The sequence below is a fragment of the Thermobia domestica genome, chromosome 1 (assembly GCF_964235325.1).
Source record: "Thermobia domestica chromosome 1, izTheDome1.hap1.1, whole genome shotgun sequence".
Classification (NCBI taxonomy): Eukaryota; Metazoa; Arthropoda; class Insecta; order Zygentoma; family Lepismatidae; genus Thermobia; species Thermobia domestica.
Window position 1 is genome coordinate 179,910,555 of NC_137454.1, and position 12,834 is coordinate 179,923,388.

The following is a 12,834-nucleotide window of genomic DNA, read 5'->3' on the forward strand; positions in this document are numbered from 1 at the left end:
GAAGTCTTCAAGAAAGAAAAGAACCCTGAATACGTAACAAAACGAATCAAAAACTTAAAGTATAAACGACAGATATCAGAAAATACTAATAAGAATTAATTCACGGATGGCAAGTAACGGAGTTTGTAACTCACGATATTCCGTCCGGTGGCACATATAACTTTGGGATTCATCTAGTTATAACATATCAAATGCAAACATAATTATCTCGTTCGGATCTCAGCGGAGCCACTTCGTGATCCTTCCTTGTAAGAAACTTTTGTTTAATACTAACATGGATTAACAATATAGCAATACCTTGAGTAACGCGATTGGTTAGACCCAAGAACGTAGATACTGAGCGAAGCCGCGTGATTAGAATTATACCTATAATGGGTTTAACTTTAATTTGTACACCATAAAAATTTAAGATAATAAGTTTAGGAGAAATATTTTATAAACTAAATAATAGAGAAGACCCTTTTAACCATACATAAGTTGTAAAATGAAATATGTTTCAATCGTATATGAAATATTAAATCTTTCAGTTTTACGTATTGTGTTTCATGTACTGTAGGCGTAAAAAAACGGATGAATGAATGATTGTGAAAGGTATTTATGGAATGAAAATATGGAAGGAAACGGAAATGACCGTTAGAAAACTTACGGACATAATGCTGTACACCACAAACTAACATTGTCTGAAATCGAACCATGGATTTCTCGCATCGGCGGTGAGACCTTTATCACTTTCATTTTTTATTGCTAAACTTGATAAAGAAAAATGTATACTCCTCAGATTGTATAAAACGGAGTACATAATAACAACCTTTCGATAGTTCAGAAGCGATTATCCACACAGGAGATGGCTTGGTATATTACGTTCAAATGATTCCTAAGAAGACGCTGTTGTGCATACATTTTTCGTTGGAGATCTTCAAGAAAATAAAACTAATGCTGGCGTTTAAAACAGGGAAATAAAGGTGGAGATATATAATCGTATCTGCGATTAAAGAAAACGCTGTGTTATGTTCTGTGCATTGGTACCAATTAAAGTCAGGGAAGATGATAATCTCTTCGTAAAACAAGTAATCGGTTTATGACATACACCCAATAATTCTAATAAATGATGCCAGGTACGTCGGACCACCAAATGCGTAGAATACCGATGTCCTATAGTATCAATATGGCCGCACTTGTATAATGTGGATCAGAGATGCGACGTACCTTATGAAGGCGTTCATTGGTGGTAACCAAACAATGGATAATTTTATACCACTCAATCTTGGTCTGGAGAGCTAAAAATCTTTTCAACATCATTTTGCAATATATGAGCAAACTGGTACTGAGGATACATGTTCGGAATCCATAAATAATAGTGAGTCATAGCGGAACAAAGCAATTCATGATAATGAAGATATGCAGGAGGAAATCTTAAAAAAAAATGAACCATGAATACTTACAAAAACGAATCAAAAACTTAAAGTATAAACGACAGATATCAGAAAATACTAATGCGAGGGGATTCACGGATGGCAACTAAGAAAGCCAAAAACACTCGAGCAAAGGTAATATGTAAGATGTACAAAGACTCGCTGAATGAGAAAATATCGAACATATCAAACGCTTGATAAATCATACGAATATTAATAAGGCCTAAAGCATTCTGTGTACGCGGTAAATATAAGTAAGAAGAATTCGAAAGTAAAAAGAAAGTCAATAAAAATAGAGATTTGAGTTACTGCGCCACTGTGCTTTCATTCTTTAATCATAGTTTTTATTACCATACCATAACCGAAAATTCGACTTGACTTACACAACATCTTCATCTATACATGCGTACTTGATTGCCCACAGCTGTGGAAGCAGTTGCCTCTCTGGATTTTCAAAGGGGTTCAGTTCTTGGAAATACATGTCAATGCTAATTTGCTCAATGAAAATCACATCACTGAAAAAGTGTTAACCACTTTAGACCAGCGTTTCCCAACCCTTTTCAACTTGCGACATACTACGGGTGTAAATTGAATTCTCGTGGCACACACAGAGATATTATTATTAGTAGTAGTAGTAAATAGAAAATACCGTCGTAATTTTTTTCTGTGATTACTGACCTCCTTCTCACAAAGAAAAAAAGCTTGAACACTGGTTTTTCCTCATCGTAAATCATTATACTTATTTTTCATTCTAATTCAAAAAATAGAAAACAATTCCAATGAAATATAGGACTCAGGGTTTTAAAAATACACTTTCTTTTGAAAACTGTATCCAACCTTTCACTAAGGAAGATCACTAAATAACAAACGAACAAACAAATATCTTGTACTTTTAAAACAGATGGAGGTAATTTGTATGAATGTTTGCTTTGTCAAAAGGGTAGAATGAAATTTTAAAATTTCAAATTACGAAATAACCTGTAACAATAAAGAAGCAATAATGGTTATAACAATGATAATAAATACTTTTGAACATTAAAATGTACAGATAAGTAATACGGTGTGAAACTTATAATTTATTAACATGGTTAATATACGTCACAATTTTTAAATATTAATAAAATTCTGTTTTCGAAATACTGTGTAGTAGTAGTAATATACAATAATATATTATAATTACAGTATTTTTTCCATTGTAGAGGTTCATAGTAATGTGAAATAAAAAAATACACATTTTTCCTGTCTTGTAATTTGGTTGCTATATAATTCATAATTTTGTTCTCATTTCCTCGCGGCACACCGGCGGCCCATTCGCGGCACACCGGTTGGGAAACGCTGCTTTAGACTAACGGAATTAAACTTATGTAATGTGACAATTCGTGTATAAAGAATTAGAACATTAAGTAAGTTTAATCTCCTTAGTTGAAGCGATAAAAATTTAACGTTTACTGCTGTGACTTCTCTCAAAAGCCGCCACTATATGTAAGAATAATATTAGTCATAAACGCTGTACAAATAAAATGTTGGCATTGGATCTTACTGTGTGTATACTTAATCTATTCAGAATTTGTTCTAATTCATTTCTCTATAGTCACTTCTATATTATCTAATGCAATGGTTCTGAACCTGAGGGACGTGAAGTGCGAGTAGGGGGGGGGGGGCGCAAGCTCCTGTAAGAAATAAACTACATTTGTAATGTGGTAATAATGGAGGCGTGAAATTAAACAGCATACACATGCAAAATAACTATTGAGTAAAAATAGTGATTGCATAAAGTATAAAGCTGTTATTGCACTATACTACTATGCAAAAGTTTTGCTGGAAATGAATATAATAATAATAATAATAATAATAATAATAATAATAATAATAATTATTATTATTATTATTATTATTATTATTATTATTATTATTATTATTATTATTCAAGAGTTGAAAATTCAATGCTGCATCTGAAACTGCAAAAGGACTCTGACCAAGAAGCCGAAGAACTCATGGGACGTGAAGTGTGCAGGGCTCACAAAGAGCGGGGGGAGGGGGAGTTCCAGGTAAACAAGATTGGAAACTACTGATTTAATGACTTCAAGTGAAATATAAATTTAACTTGTTTTAGATTGCAACTTTGTTATGTTCAAAATGTGTTAGTCTTACTTTAATGATACACTGCTACATGTAATACTAACAGAGAAAATTTATATTCAGGAAATAATTAAACTCGATTGTATTCAGAATAGATGTTGTGTAACTTCCAGAAATGAACTACAGCGTATAGAGTTATTAATCACGAAGTGCCTAATGCACATAGATAAACACACACACACACACACACACACACATTTTCAAAGAGTAAGTATCCAGCTACAAACACATGTATCATATGCAAATACCAATATTTGTATTCACCCTTGTTGGACTTTCAGTTTGTTCCGTGTCTCTGACCAGCAGACCAGAAAGCTTTCGGAGAAAAATAAAACTAACAATCAAATCAAACAAGGAAAAACATATTGAATCACACGGATGGAAATTTTAAAAATTATGATTGAATAAGTTCATAGAAAAAAAAAGAGTAAAAAAAAAAAACTATTTCGAAATGTCAATAACCGTATAATCGATTCTATATTTTTTTTCCGTGGTTTTTCAGTTGTTGACATTCATATGAGAAATGTTGACAGAAGCAGCAACAGAAACGACGGACCGAAACCTGAACAATTTGTTTCTCATACCCACTTGTCTATATCTGCATACTTCTTCTTCTTTTTCTATTTTTTTTCGTAAGTAAATTTTATGAATCAACATGCGTTACAGAATACAAAGTTAAATTTAAATCTGTCACCCACATTCTCCCGGTTGCAATCTGATTTTGTTTGTTTCTCTAAAATAAACTCCGAAGATTAAAAAAAAATGATTTAATTGGTTAGCAGATTGGTTTGGAACTTCTTTTTAACCAACTTCAAAAAAGGTGAAGATTCTCAACTCGAACTCGACACGTTTATCTATCTATATCTATAACTATCTATCTATCTTTCTGGGTGGTCATGCATCAATGACGGAAATTTTGGGAGGTGATTCTACAGGTAAAAACAAGCAAAAAATGTCATATGAACATTCGGTGAATGTGGCTTCGTTTGGACGCCAGAGACATCTGAAATGTCACCTTCCGAGGCGGCAATTTGCAATATCGCAAGAACGAAAAGAAATACGAATGTCGGGTCAAAAGATATCGAAAGAAATCTCATCCGAAGAATTCAATTATGCATAAGTGATAACGAAACAGTGACGGCGCCAGTATAATTCCAATTTATTAAATATATGATCACGTATGTTTTATAGGGCTATCAATTTCATAGGAGGTAAGTGTCTTACATTTAGTTTAGGTATCTAACCAAACTACTGTAAAGATCATTCGTGGCTATGTAGATAGCTCACACGTTTTTGGTGTGGAAGAATCGGGTTTGATTCCTGATGAAAGCTCATATGGTTCAAATTCCACGTAAAACTCTAGGTCCTCCCCGTATAGCTTTGCTACTGAACGGGAAGCTAATCTCAAATCCAATTCAATCTTCAACTGCTGGAAGTAAACAAAATTAAAAAAAAAACTTGAGATAACGCACTTAACTTAAAAGAACCGACTTCAAGAATGCACTGAAAAGCAGAAAATAAAAACTTGTGGAAAAACAATATTAATCAACTTCAACAAAAGCGTTCAATGTAGAAATTTGGCACACTGATCAATGGAGCATATATTCACGGAGATGGGCGCATGTAATTTGTGTATTATTTCAATATGCAGCATACGAGGACTTTGCTGGCAACAAAAAACACTGTTCTTCATTATATGTTTCTACAGTGTTATCCACAGTTCTCTTTAAATAATTTTTATATCACTTGAGCATACAGAATGCGAAGATTTAGTTACAAAAATGTTTTATTCTATAGTCTTGACCATGTATTTTGTTCATCATTTGAACACCTTTTTTGTTTTTGTGTCTCGTTTTGTGTTCTTAAGTTCTCAGAAGTTTATTTCAGGATTTTTGCAAGGAGTCGACTTCGAGAAACTCATTAAAATCTAAGCAATACAACTAATCAGCATCATGATGTCCGAAACTAAACAAATTATTTTTCTCAGGCGTGTATTATGGGCACAACCGAAAACTGGATAACTGATCCTAAGTGGGACCATATTCAAGTATTTTACTTCCCTAGACCCAAGAAAAGTTTGCTGCCAACGTCGCGTAAGCAAAACGGTCGACTCCATTTAGATTGAGCTACAAGGTACGGAGTAGAGTGTACAGAACCAAATGCAGAGATTACGTAGGCACCAATAAACAATAGCCTCAACTCCTTTTAGCGTCAGTAACGTCATTACGAGAAAACTGGATTGTACTGTGGTTCTAATATTGTGTCTAGTATAGATTCCCCTTAAACTTTTTTCTAGTGGACAGTTTTTAATTTCTACCTACCATAACTCAATTTCGTAGTTTTAATATGTTGCTTCTATAAATTTGCTTGATAGTGTCTGATTAAGCTAAAGTGTTAGTTGGTGAAACTGTAACACTGTAGTTTTTTATGTGAATATGTTGTTTTGCTCAGCAAATAGTTTGTTTCTGTTTAAGTATATACAATGCAAAGCTTCTAACCTAATTTTCGAAAACCAGTCAAATTTCTACTTCTTTCAATGCATCATTAGAAACGCTCCTTTATATGCTTATTTACTTTCCTGAAGGAGAAAAAGTTTAATACTAGTTTGCCCAAAAATTACAAAACAAACTTGAGTTCTCATGGGAGGTTTATCTTAATATAAAGTTTTTGCATAAATTACTATATATTAATTTAGTGCTATATAAATAACTCAATCCATATTGTGTCGTAATGGTGATTGTTTAATCTTAAAGGTTACAAAGTTGCCAATAACTCGATATTCGTACTGATTACGATCAATCCAATAAACTTCTCAGTTTCGTCATTATTACCTTTAACCTAGGTATGCTATATAGTTCATATATAATATAACATATCTTTATTCAACCTTATTATATACCTCATTTGCCTCAGTTCTATACTTCTCTAATGCACTGAAGCCTTTTAATATTTCACAATTAACAAAATCTACTACTCAAACTTTATATCCGTTCTAGCATTCCATCGCTAAAATCAATTACAGTCTATAAACATTCATATGTTTTATATAACAACTTATTTATAATGCCCCAGCATGTCTGCCATTTGGAAAGTTAAGCGTTTCAGCTAATCTATTAAGATCTAATATAGACATCCTATTATTATATTTTAGGATAAAATAGAAAGGGTTTTATATAAGATGTAGGTAAGTTGTGCATCGAGGAAGTTTTGCAAGATGTAAAAAATTTTGATGACCCAATTACTATTTAGATGGCTTTCGCCCTGAAAGGAAAAAATGTAGATATTGCCTTGATAACCACCATGTTATTACTCATTCCTTCAAAGTTTCAGTTAAACATCAAATTGAAAGAACAACATTTCACATCATAGAATGAGGTTACTTTCAGTCGGATTCAAAGCATATTTCAATAGCCGACACCACCCTAGAACTTCATCAGCTAATACATGAACTATTCTATAGAGCAGGTAGACATTAAACAGACGCTGACATAGACTATGATTCAGTTTAAATAATAATAAACACTTTCACATTAGACTTGTAAAGCTTCTGTCGTATTCTACTAACTTGCTAAATCAGTTTATTGCGCACATGCACATCGTAAATCTCAATATTTACACTCTTTAGAAACAACAATTAGTATATAATCTGGGTAGTAAAGTATGAGTTCGTATGATATAGTTATTGAAAAAATGAAATGAAATCTTTGAGTTTTACGTCCCACGGTTATGCCGGTTAGGCTAAAGGAGACGGTGATTATGAGAAATGAACGAAATGGTGGAATGAAGAAAGTGGGAGGAAACGGGAGAACCCCGAGAAAACCCACGCACACGGTGTTTGTCCACCACAAAGTTCACTTGGCGGGATATAGTTATTATTTATTGTCACTATGGAAATATCAATGCTCTTTATCAGTACATCTACATTTAGAAATGAAATCAAATCCATATTTACAATTTGGTCATCACAAATTTAAAACAATATTCTCTTTGTCACTTTTCCGGATTACGTAACTATTAGTTCTTCATATTAGAATTGTCCATAGAATACAGTATAATTAGTTCTAACACAGTTGTGCGAATATACTAAAGATATACTTCCACAATAAGACGTTTAATGTTGGTTACCACAAATTGACGTAAATATCAAACACCGTAAATTATAGTCTGTGCTCGTCCAAAGTTGTTCCAATTTAAATAAATGCAAGTAATAATCCCAAGCAATCTGCGTAACTATTAATGCAAAAACACAGCAACATACAGAACATAGGTTAAATTGGTGCAGATAAATTAGACACCAGGAAATCGAATTAAATATAAACAAAAGAGCATTAAGAATAATTGGAAATAAAATAAATAACAACAAAGCCACATATAAAGAACATGTGTTCATTACAATTTGATGCCACCATCGAACAGTGTGATATTTTTTTTGTGCTCTGGTGGAATAAAAATACTGCATAAATAATATGGTACGTTTGAGGAATATTGTGACGCAGGTATCACAGAAACGCATAACTGATGCCATTCTACAGATCTATCGATAGATTATGAAGAAGAAACAGTTCACAAATATGGATTAGGATTATAGTAGAATATCGATTTAATTATAGAAGATTTAATTGAAATATCGTTACGACTATACATAGAAATAATGAGCGTATCTATAGTAACTATTTCGTACAAACAATTAGACTTGAAATCAATTATACCCAAAATATATTTGCACAAGATTTACATCAATGACATCTAAATGACAAACACATACAGTATAGCAATTAGATATAAGTGGAGAAAGTATATACAGAAAGTATATACATTTGCACAAATTGTGGTAATTATATTCAAAGTAGAAACGGATGTTTGATTTGTGTTTTGTTGCTAGCCTATTGTACAGTACATACGTATTCTGAAAAAAAAATGCATGTCTCTTCGCAATCATTCTCTTTTGTATTAACACTGTAAGCGATTTAATTATTTGCTGAATATTTGATGATATGGAGTACCTTCGTTCTTCATTTATTAAAAGTTGAGATTGTATAATTATACGTAATGTTTACTGGAGCAGACACGAGAAAGAAAATGCAGACATCTCCAAGCAAATATTACGTAGAATATGAAAAAAAAAAAAAAAACTATTGCTGCGGAAGTGAAATCTCTCTTCAGTCTTCGTGGTTCGTCAGGGACATTGCTCCATTGCTCCTGTTGTAGGCTATTCAGTTATGTATATTACTAGAAGAACAGCAAGTGATGATACACAAAAGAAGGAAAAAGTTAGATTAATCTTTTCGATTAGATATAAGTATAGTTTTCTTTACAGATATAATTGTGAAAAGTGGAGATTGCGATAACGGTTTACTAACTGATTGCTGTTTGATTATGGCGTTAAAAACTCAGTTTGGTACCGTTAATTTCAGAAATTATATTCTAAGTTCCTATGTCACGAGTTCTTTTCGATAGTGAAATAAAACAATTTTAAATTTGATATATTTTTTTTACTAATGTGATAAATTTAATAGGTTTAGAAATTCGATCTGGAGAAATTGATGTTATTTTCACATACTGTTTTGGTTTCTGTTTATGCATTTCCAACAATCATATCGTATATTCATAAAAATCGTCTAAGTTATTGTTATTTATTAGCACTGCTTTCATTTGGTATTGTCCTCTTTCTTGATACATGGAATCAGCTTATGTAATTTTTTATCCTGTAAAGTTTGCCTCCCTGATTTGCAATGCACTTATATATAATTAGCTGATATTAACGTAATCATCATGATGGACAGCTAAGGTTGCATCTGACGCTTGTAAAGAGTCAAATTTATGATATTAAATATTAAACTATTGGTCTGTAAAGTGACTTTAAAATGTATAAATATACTCGTTGTTTATTATATTTAACATAAAGATAAACATGTTGAATGGCCATCATTATAAGTTTGATAGAGCACATTTTATTGAGTTATAGTTGGCTTCTTAAAAATGGAAGTGCATTGCGTAATGCTAAGATGATTTTATGAAAGAAGCTCCACATGTAATTGCTCTCAAGACGGAAGAAAATATTTTACTTCTCTGTGAATATTAGGAAGCAGTATTTAATATCTAGAATATAGCCACAAAGAGACTATGTTCAATTACAAATAATTTACATTATTTTTTTTACTTAATTACATTAATACATAATTACTTAATTACATATGCAAATATAACATTAAAATATTAGTAGTACTTACTATCCATTAATCTTTTAATTTCAAGTTCATATTCCAGCTAAAATCCAGATATGCAAATATAAAACTAAAATAGGCATAGTACTTACTTTTCACTAATATTTTAATTTCAAATTCATATTCCAGCTAAAATCCAGATAAGCAAATATAAAATTAAAATAGACGTAGTACTTACTTTTCACTAATCTTTAATTTCAAGTTCACATTCCACCTAAATTCCAGATATGCAAATATAAAATAAAAATAGGCATAGTACTTACTTTTCAATAATCTTTTAATTTCAAGTTCATATTCTAGCTAAAATCCAGATAAGCAAATATAAAATTAAAATAGACGTAGTACTTACTTTTCACTAATCTTTTAATTTCAAGTTCACATTCCAGGTAAATTCCAGATATGCAAATATAAAATTAAAATAGACGTAGTACTTACTTTTCACTAATCTTTAATTTCAAGTTCACATTCCACCTAAATTCCAGATATGCAAATATAAAATAAAAATAGGCATAGTACTTACTTTTCAATAATCTTTTAATTTCAAGTTCATATTCTAGCTAAAATCCAGATAAGCAAATATAAAATTAAACTAGACGTAGTACTTACTTTTCACTAATCTTTTAATTTCAAGTTCACATTCCAGGTAAATTCCAGATATGAAAATATAAAATTAAAATAGGCATAGTACTTACTTTTCACTAATCTTTTAATTTCAAGTTCACATTCCAGGTAAATTCCAGATACGCAAATATAAAATTAAAATAGGCATAGTACTTACTTTTCACTAATCTTTTAATTTCAAGTTCATATTCCAGCTAAAATCCAGATAAGCAAATATAACATTAAAATAGGCGTAGTACTTACTTTCCATTAATCTTTTAATTTCAAGTTCATATTCCAGCTAAAATCCAGATATGCAAATATAAAATTAAAATAGGCATAGTACTTACTTTTCAATATTTTTTTCCCGGCGGGAGCTCATGTGGTTCGGATTCCACGTTAATCAGTAGGTCCACGTCTCATATAGCCTCGCTGCTGAACGGGACGCTAAACTAAAATCAACTCAACTAAATAATCTTTTAATTTCAAGTTCATATTCCAGCTAAAATCCAGATAAGCAAATAGCTATAACATTAAAATAGGCGTAGTACTTACTTTCCATTAATCTTTTAATTTCAAGTTCACATTCCAGCTAAAATCCAGATATTCAAATATAAAATTAAAATAGGCGTAGTTCTTACTTTGCACTAATCTTTTAATTTCAAGTTCATATTCCACCTAAAATCCACATTTTTTTAAAAATTTTATAGTTTCAAGATTTTCCGGAGAGAGGGAGCATCGAGTCGGCCTAGAACCAACTAACTATTCTTCTTTCTTTTTTTCATTCTCTCTCTCTCTCTCTCTCAATTTTTCTCTCATGTTTTGCCACCTATGTGATGTAAGCTTCTTGCTATTTCACAAGCTTTACATATAATTCTCAAATGATATATAATATAATAACGCACCAATTACGTACGTTCTTCCTCTATAATTTCTTCATATAAAATATCACTATAATACAAATAAAACAATAACAATCCCCACATACATTCATATAGAACCTAATCAGAAAGTACACACAGTAATGTCTTCTTCTAAACATCTAGTACTGGTTTACAAAGCACTTGTTTCCATCAACAGATAACAACTGAAACAAATAATTTTGTTTCTAATTTTTGTTTCAGTTTTTTTTTTTTTTTTTTTTTTAGTTCCATTACTTTTCTTCCTTTGTCCATGTAACGTAAGCATGGGTTTCGAAACGCTTAATTACGTCTGCTTTAGTGGTAGTCGTAATTGGCGAAATGAGATACCACTGTAACAAGGGAAACTAACACAAACAGATCTAAATTTCGTTTCCTTTCCGTCACAAAGAGACATTCTCCTGACGAAATCACTTTGATTATTTCCTGCTGGAACCAGGAATTTGGCAACTAAACTAATTGTGATGTGATAAACCGAGATTCCGCATTATTTGGTTCTCCAATCACATATATTGAAACTAAAACTCCTGTTAAACTGTTCTGGTATATCCTGGAGGCCATCGATTTAAATACGACACTTAATCACCCAGCTACTGTTGCTTTTACCCTAATGATAACGAACCCACAGCCCATATGATTCCATAATTGAATTCGGATCATTTGCAAAATTGATTACTAATGGTTTGCATAAATACAGCGCCATTTGAACCAATGAGAGCAAAATAAATGCTTTTTCAAACAACTGGTAAGCCACAAAATAGACTATTATAAAGTTTAATACATCGAAAGCAGATGTTATTTTCCTAAATAAGAATGCATAGAATTGAATGGCTAGCAGCAAAGAAGGAAATAACGTATATTTTTCGGAACGTTTTTGCAATCTGAATAAGCTATGGGTTTCCTTTCAACTTAAATTCCCTTTCGCTTTCTGTCTGTCTTTTTCTTTCTATCATTCATGGTGAATACCAAGATGTATATTATCCGCGAATAGCACTATTAATGGATAAATTATTTACAATTCAGCAGAGGTAAACTCTCAAGTTCTCAGCTGGACGAAATGGATAATTTTGTTAAGAGAAACATTGACTTTTAAAATTATATATACACTTCATACAGGACACGTAAGTTTGGCCCTCCACTGTACAGCACGTGTTGCGGTTGTCGATCCTTTTTTTTTCAATGTGTCATGTGTACCCTCTTTCTCAGCAGTAACCAGTTCACCTGTGAGTGTCGTGGTGTGAATGTGGTGCCGTAAAATGGGTGAACTGACAGACTTCCAAAGAGGCATGATCGTTGGTTACCGTCTGGTTGGAGCTTCAGTGGCAACAATGGCGAACATTGTGGGGTAAGGCACTGTGTCCAATGCCACGAGGGCATACATAATTCATGGGCAAACGACGTCTGCAAAGAACAACAGCGGTCGAAAGACAATCCTGTCAGATAAGGACCAGAGGGCATTAAAACGGATTGTAGCAGCTGAAAAGAAGACCACTGCAATGAAAATTACGTCTAAGCTCAATTTCGGCCTACAGAACCCGG

At 32.2% G+C, this 12,834-nt stretch overlaps 1 protein-coding gene across 2 annotated transcripts in view; it reads right to left on the reverse strand.

Annotated features, from left to right (window-relative positions):
• LOC145691617 (tyramine receptor 1-like) overlaps positions 1-12,834 on the reverse strand; it is a 1,380,953-nt gene that overhangs the window by 405,266 nt on the left and 962,853 nt on the right. The window lies entirely within an intron of this gene.